The following is a 7,802-nucleotide window of genomic DNA, read 5'->3' on the forward strand; positions in this document are numbered from 1 at the left end:
CTCGGCCGGGCTTTCCCCTCAGGGTCTGCCGAGGGTGGGGGCCGCCTAGGCCGTGAGGGGTGAAGCCGGGCGGCCCCGGGAGCGCCTCTAGGACAGCTCCTTCTTCCCAGGCCTCGGGCCTCAACTCCCCCGGTCCCTCCAGGCCGGGTCCGACCCCGACCCCGACGCAAAGGCCTCAGGCCGGGCCTCTGCGCGCGGGGATGATGGCGCGCGGGCCACGGAGCCGATGAGCCCCGGAGTCCGCGACCCGCTCGCCTGCCGGGTGACCTTGGTTGGGCGCGTGGTTTCACGTCTCTCCGCAATGGCCCGGGGCCTCAGTTTCCCGATCGGTAAAGTGGGGGGAGGGGAGGGATTGCGCACGCAGGATCTCGCCCGTTGTCGGTCCGGGTAAACGGTAGCAGAGGCGGGTGGGTATCGGGAAGGACCGCGAGGCCGGCTCCGGGAGCCTCCTCCCCCCCCTCCCGCCCCCCGGCGCGCGCCGTTCCCCTCCTCTCCAGCCCCCCCTCCCCCGTCCCCGCGATAAGTGCCTCTGTCGGAACCGCCCCTCGCTCCACACTCTGGCCACGGCTCAAGTCCCTTACCTCCTCCCCAGGTGCGCAGTAGGTATTTGTGGAGAGATCGGACTTGCTGCTCAATGTTTAGCCGTAGAAACAAACTGTAGGGGAAAAAAAAAAAAAGGAAACATTCTCTTCCGTGTTCCAGGGGAAGATTTTTCCATCATCAGGCGGGTTCACCCATTTCCAAACTCCGTCACCCTTTCAGTCCTGTTTAGAGGTCTGTCTCGGGTCCTCGGTTTTTAAAGTTTCCGTAAAGCTTTAAAGCATCACCTTATGTCCCCTTAAACCCCATTCATTCTGATTACAGGCGCCTGAAAGATGGAGAGACGTTTTGCCTCCTCCCGGCAGCTGTCGGGGGGAGGACAGGGGAAGGCTGGGCACACATTTGATTTACCACATACGTTTTTTAAAAATTGTGGTAACATACGTAAGGTGAAATTTACAGTTTTAGCCATTTTTAAGTGTACGATTCTGTGGCATCAACTGCATTTGCGGTGTTGTGCAGCCATCACCAGTATCCACATCCAGAACTTTTTCATCATGCCAATTAAACAGTAACTTCCTCTTCTCCCCCTCTCCTGGTTACCTGTGTTATACGTTCTGTCTCCTATGAATTTGCCTTCCCACAAATTTTTAATTGGAGTTCGTGGGGACTAAAAGTGAATGTAGTTAAAACGCTTTGTTAATGAACACTCACTAAATACTAGCTATGTTGTTGAACTTTCTCTCCTTAGGTGGGGAGGAACAAAATACCGTGGTTACTGGTCCTTGGAAGTCAAGAGAAAGGCATCTTAGAAGTATTCCCAGCCCTTTATTATTGAAAACTCTGGAAAGGGATGTGTTCATTTAAACTTTTTTCATTACCTATTTCCTTTATTTCTTTATCACAGGATGGAGTGCTGCTAGAATCGTGCTAGGTGAGAAGTTATTAGTTATAGATTATAGCATCTGGGGTACATTTTTCAAATTTCCCATTTTCCACTGTCCATTTCCAAATAGTCATTTTGTGACGAACGTTAACACATGGGCTATTAGAAAGAATCTGAAGGTTTCAGAGCTAAAAGAACCCTTGTTGGAAAGAACCTCAGAGTCTAGGACTGCTTAGTAGAGACTATTTTAGAAAGTTACGAACGCTTAGATCTGTTTGGGAGGGCCATTGGAAAAGTTTGTGTTCGTGGTGTTTTTTTTTGCATCACAGAGTTTTTATAAAGCAGAGTTCTTTAGAAAACAAAGCCCCCCCACCCTCACAGGGAAGGCCAAGGAATATTTTTGTAGTAAAGTAATTGTTCTGTGGTATTAGTAAAAGGAGTTACTAGGTAGGGAGCATGGAGGGGCTCCCCTCCCCCCAACCTAACCTGCTGGGGGCAGTTAAGAGGTGTTCCTCTAGGGGGAGGAGGATGAAAGATGATGGAGAGAGGCACAGGAGAGAGTCCAAAGACTAGGGATTTTTATATATTTGATACGTATTTATAAAGAACCCAAACTGCTGGAGCACTGGGGGCCAGCTGGTGGGCAATGAATTCCAGACTAAGGAATTTAGATTTTTATCTTGAAAGCCTTTGAGGGATGGGAAATGAGTGAGACTGGATTCTTCTTACCTTTGTCTCCACCAGGAGTGGAGTGTGCTGTAAACCAAAAAGGCAGTGAGATAGCAAGCTTGATGAGGACCCCAGATAGGACAGCTTGTTTTGCAGTTCCTTTTCTTCTGGGTATAAGAGGAGGATTTGTTTTATTTTGATGAGAAATCTGTTCCATCTAAAGACAGTCAAGGGACTTCCCTGGTGGTGCAGTGGTTAAGAAGCCACCTGCCAGTGCAGAGGACATGGGTTCAATCCCTGGTCTGGGAAGATCCCACATGCCGCGGAGCAACTAAGCCCGTGCGCCACAACTACTGAGCCTGTGCTCTAGAGCCTGCAAGCTGCCACTGCTACTGAAGCCCGCGTGCCTAGAACCCGTGCTCTGCAACAAGAGAAGCCTCCACAGTGAGAAGCACGCTCACCACAGCTAGAAAAGCTTGCATACAGCAGCAAGACCTAATGCAGCCAAAAATAAATGAATAAAAAAAAATAAATTAAAAAAATAAATTCTGAAGTTAAAAAAAAACAGTCAAGATTCAGAGTTAGAGTATATTAGTCAGGAGGTAAAAGCGTTTATTTTAGAGGACTATGTAGGCTTAGGTTTGATTTTTTTTTTTTTTTTTTTTTTTTTTTAATTTAAAATTTTATTTTTTAAAAATAAAGCTTGCACTGTCCATTTAAAATCAGTGACTTAACCTCCACTTTCAGAGTAACCTTGTGGCTGAATCAGAAAACTGAGAGAGAGGCTATTTTAAAAATGAAACTTTGTATTTAGTATAAATTCCTGGGGATGTAATGTTAGTGTTGACACTGTTTTACAGTCAAGAAAAACTTTTTTTTTTTAAACAATTGAGAAGACCCAGGTTAAGGAAATTGACCCAAAGAATCTGGGGGAGGCCATCTTGACTCCAGGTCCTTTGCTGCTTCCACACACCACCCTGGTAACCTCTCACTGAACACAGTTATTTAAAGTGTTTTTTTTTTTTAACCAGATTGCTTTGCAATGATTTGAGTGTTTGCTGTACTTTAAAAAGTGATGGTATACTTGATAATAATTTTGAGGCACATTTGATTGTGAGCTCAAGATTAGAATAGGGGCTGTAGGTTGTTTGAATGCATGCTGCCAGCTCTTTGCTTTCACTTTGCTCTTTGATTTTATTCATGGCTAGGCAGGGAGATGCTAGTCTGCAAAGATTAGGTTGCTTGTTTCACCTAGGAGTTCGCAGATGGTCTCTCCCATCACCATGTTTTGCAGTCACAGAGGTGAAAGCTGAATTGCTCCTTTGGTAGTCTAATGAGTACAGTGCCTAGGTTTCCTCAGCCACGGCCCCAGTGGGCTTATTTTAAAGCCTAATCAGTAGGTGCAATGGTAGAAGACAAGGAGTGAATCATTCTCCAGAAAATTTTTGGTACAAAAATATATCATTGCCACAGTTAGTGTGCCAAGTCTCTCCTTTAAACTTGTCGGTGTGGATAAGTAACCTCCTTGCACAGATGAAGGAACTGAGGCCTGATAAAGAGTTGGTGACATTGGGGTTCAGACCTAGATAACCCTACCTCTTAGTCACCCGTAGTACTGCTCCCTTAGGTATTGTGCTTAACATTTACCAACCTGCTTTTTGTTAGGCTGATTGTTGATTCTCACACATCCCTGTGAGCTACATGGATACAGGTTATGCTGGTTTTGCTGGTAAAGAACCAGAGATGGAAAGAGCTTAAGTCACGTGGGTAGTGAAGAGGTGGACCTGGAGCTAGAATAGTGCTGTGAATAGTGCTCTCCACATCTTAAATGCATTAGGGGAAACTCAGGATTGAAAGGATTTCTGTGAAGAGTCATTTTACATAAGGGATGGTTCTCAAGGGAATATGGGGGGTGGGGGAGTCTTTTCCCTCAGGAGATGTGGTCAGGATTTCAAGGTATCGGGGTTGCTGTTTCAAACTACACCCGATTGAAAAACTGAGAATAATGAGAGTATTATACGTGAGAGGGAATGCCATGGAGGCGTAAGGGAGGGTAGGGATTCACTGTTTTACATGGTGAATGTGGCAGCCCTTGGTGAAGTAGGCAGGCACTCAATCTTTTTACTTGTGATCTTTATGTACAGTATAATTCTAGTATGGTGGAGCAGTGACATGTTAAATTATCAGTTTTCAAAGAATGCAGTCAGTGAAACAATTCCAAAGCCATATTAAACATACTTAATCTTATTTTAATGACTTGAGAGGTTCTTGCAGATACTTTGGCCTTATCTTTGTTGATGTATCATGAATTAGGTTGATAGAATGTCAGAAAAAGTTTTTTAACGTATTGGGTCTATTTAGAACTTCAGGTAGATGATTGGGTGCTAGAATCAGATGGGGTGTTCATTGGGAATCGGGAGCCACTTAGCAAGGAGAATATTGGTAAGGCATTTAGCTTGCTTAGGTAGCTTCAGTTTCTTTGAAAGATGACAAATTTGTTACTTTATATGGGAGTTACAAGTCAAGTTATATTGGGGTTAGGTTTGAAATTTAAGAAACTAGTGGAAACTTAAAAAGTGTATAATTGGGGCTTCCCTGGTGGCGCAGTGGTTGAGAGTCCGCCTGCCGATGCAGGGGACACGGGTTCGTGCCCCGGTCTGGGAAGATTCCACATGCTGCGGAGCGGCTGGGCCGGTGAGCCATGGCCGCTGAGCCTGCGCGTCCGGAGCCTGTGCTCCGCAACGGGAGAGGCCCGCGTACTGCAAAAAAAAAAAAAAAAAAAAAAAGTATAATTGGCACAATAAACTGCATAAGTTGGAAGTGTACGATTTGATACCTTCACTGAATCAAGATAATAAATACAACCATAACCCCCTTTGCTCCCCCTTTGTAATCCTCTGAGTCTTTTTTTCCCCACCCCCAGGCCATCAGTATGCATCAGTGGTTCTCAGTGGGGTGATTTGTTCTTTCCCTTCAGGGGACGTTTGGAAGTGTCTTGGAGATATTTTTGGTCTTCATTTTCAAGTCTGAGGAATGGGGCTGCTACTGGCCTCTCTTGGGTAGAGGTCAGGGATGCTGCTGAACATCCTACAGTGCACAGGGCAGCCTCCCACAACAAAAGGATTATCTGGCCCCCAAATATCAGTAGTGTTGAGGTTGAGAAAACCCACTATAGGTTAGTTTGCCAGATTAGATTTTCTCAAATATAGTTGTATATGATGAAATATTACCATGTGTACTCCTCTTTTGTCTGATTTCGAGTGTAAGTATTTTGAGATTCATCCACGTTGTGTGTAGTTCATTACTTTTTGCTGAGTAGTATTTCAGTGTATGGATATACTATAGTTTGTTTATTCATTTACCTGTTAGTAGACATTTAGATTTCCAGTTTTGGGATATTACAAATAATGTTGCTATGAGCATTCGGGTCTAAATTTTTGTATGGATATATTTTCTTCTGGGTAAGTATCTAGTTGTGGATAATGTATGGTAGGTGTGTTTTAACATTTAAGATTCTATAATCTAAATTTGGGGTATTTAGGATAAAGCAGTTTATTTCATCAGTGTAGCTAAATTATAATCTACCTATAAAAATGTGCTTCTAAAAGATTTTCACAGTTAAGTGTTATATGTATTTTAGGGCTAGAAGCATATTCCCCTAATTTTATCCCGAAGGTAAGTGAGAAAACTGAATTAAACATTTAATAAATGGGCTTTTCTTAAATGTCACATCATCTATACTTGAACACGTGTCACGTGAGGTTTCTTTGAGGGTGGTTTTCTACAATTCTGTCAAGAATAGAGTTGATGGTGATTATTAGAGTTACAAAAAGGTCAATTTTTTAAGAAACTGGAAGTGATGAGATAGGAGGAAACTTCTCAGAGAGAGGAAATGATTAATCAGAGAAAGACTTGGGTGCAGTAGTGCTTTGCTCACACCTTGGCCATAACCCATTTGAGCTGCTTTCTTGATGATGAGCCGTGTGATGTGGATTAACTCCAAACCAAATCCCCAGCTTCTGGGGTTAGATTGGGTAGTTTATTCTTAGCAGTAATGATGCATGGCAGAATATGGCCTAGACACTTTGTTACCTACTATGTCTTGTAATTCGTTATTTATACATTTTGTAACTAATAAGGTGAGCTGGGCAGTCTTTGAAAACCCAGGCTGGAAGCATTACTGTGTCATAAACCCTGTGTCAGAATAATGTTTTTTAAGGTAGATTGTAGAATATTTGGGTTTCAAAAGAAACCAGTTCTAAAATATATTCTACCCACAGACCCTCTATGAAATGTAGGTTGATCTACATTTTATGAATTGTTGTAACACACTTACTCCTTACGTAGGGAGGGTGAGATGCATGCTCTGTCTGGCAGACGGGTGCAGGGCTTTCATATGGAGTGGATGGGTGGACTGTGCTTGCTGTGTGCAGTCAGCCTGAGGAGGGTCTGTTGTGAGCCTGGGTAGACAGAGTGAAGAATTCTAGGAATCTGGGGATTGGTGTGGCCCTACTCCCCCTCCCCCATCTGCCAGCCCAAGTGAAGGAGGTCTGTTTATTGCATGTTGGTATAGTTCAGATCATAGAGGAAGTTGCTTTCCTTAGTTTTACCTAGGGTGATAACTTCACTGGGTTACCACTTGGCACGGCTGTGTTTGGATATGAGGGACCAGTAGAAAAAAATACTTTGGGGACTACAAAAGGTTGCTGACTTAAATTTTTCCAAGTACACTGAAAATCCTCCAGCTACCAATGATGTTTGAACAGTACCCCTCCCCCACACAGGGAAGACATATCCTAGAATAAAGATCAACCCTTTACGTTAAAGAAGGTGGTCTTATAAATCATCAATACTGTAATCTTGACTTTTTGTTTTCTTTCCGTTTTTGTTGTGGATCACAACGTCTCTGCTAGAATCTGTAGTTTGGGAGTCCCTTGATTCTCACTGGTGGAAAGCATAGGGCTTGGGAAGCAGAAAGTGCTGGACTTAGTGCCCTGAGAGGACTTCTGTGGCTGCTGCCTCCCCAGTTGTTCCTGGTCAGCTCTCACAGGTGTCTGCCTATGGTCAAAGGGGGCTCGGAACAGCCACACGCAGCCAGCACAGGGCCTTGCCCCGCTGTGCACACCCTGTCCGGTTCCTGGGCTATGGACTGGGTTTCCAGCCTGTCTGGTTCTGTGCTTTGGGAGCCTGCATTTCTTGTGAAACTTTTCCTGCCCACTCTTAAGCCAGATTCGTACCTGCAGAGCTTAGAAATGTTACTCCATGGAAGCACCTAACACACAAAGGTAAAGAGTATTACAGGAAAGGCCATGTCAGAAAAACAAATCCACCCTTCTTTGCCAAAGGTGGAATTGTTTGTGTGCTGTCTTTTACCTACCAGCGTTGCTCAGACTTCAGTTTCCCTAGCCTCAAAGTAATAGGGTTGAGTAGAGAATGGTTTCTTTCCCTTAAAAATTTTGTTTTTAAAAATTGTGGTAAAATATATGTAAATTTTGCCATTCTAAAATGCTTACGTGTACAGTTTAGTGGCATTAGGTACAGTGTTGTACGCTATGCCAATAGCCACTCGCCATTTCCAGAACTTTTTTCTTTTATCATCCCAAACAGAAACTCTGTAGCCATTAAACAGTAACTCGCCATTCCTACCTCTCCCCAGTCCTTGGTAACCTCTATTCCTTTTGTCTCTATGTCTGGCTTATTTCACTTA

General features: G+C 44.0%; 1 protein-coding gene across 19 annotated transcripts in view; it reads left to right on the top strand.

Annotated features, from left to right (window-relative positions):
• The window catches only part of HNRNPM (heterogeneous nuclear ribonucleoprotein M), a 38,150-nt gene that overhangs the window by 296 nt on the left and 30,052 nt on the right, over nt 1–7,802 (top strand). The gene's annotated exons all lie outside the window — the stretch shown is intronic.

This window comes from Phocoena sinus, chromosome 3 (assembly GCF_008692025.1).
Source record: "Phocoena sinus isolate mPhoSin1 chromosome 3, mPhoSin1.pri, whole genome shotgun sequence".
Taxonomy (NCBI): Eukaryota; Metazoa; Chordata; class Mammalia; order Artiodactyla; family Phocoenidae; genus Phocoena; species Phocoena sinus.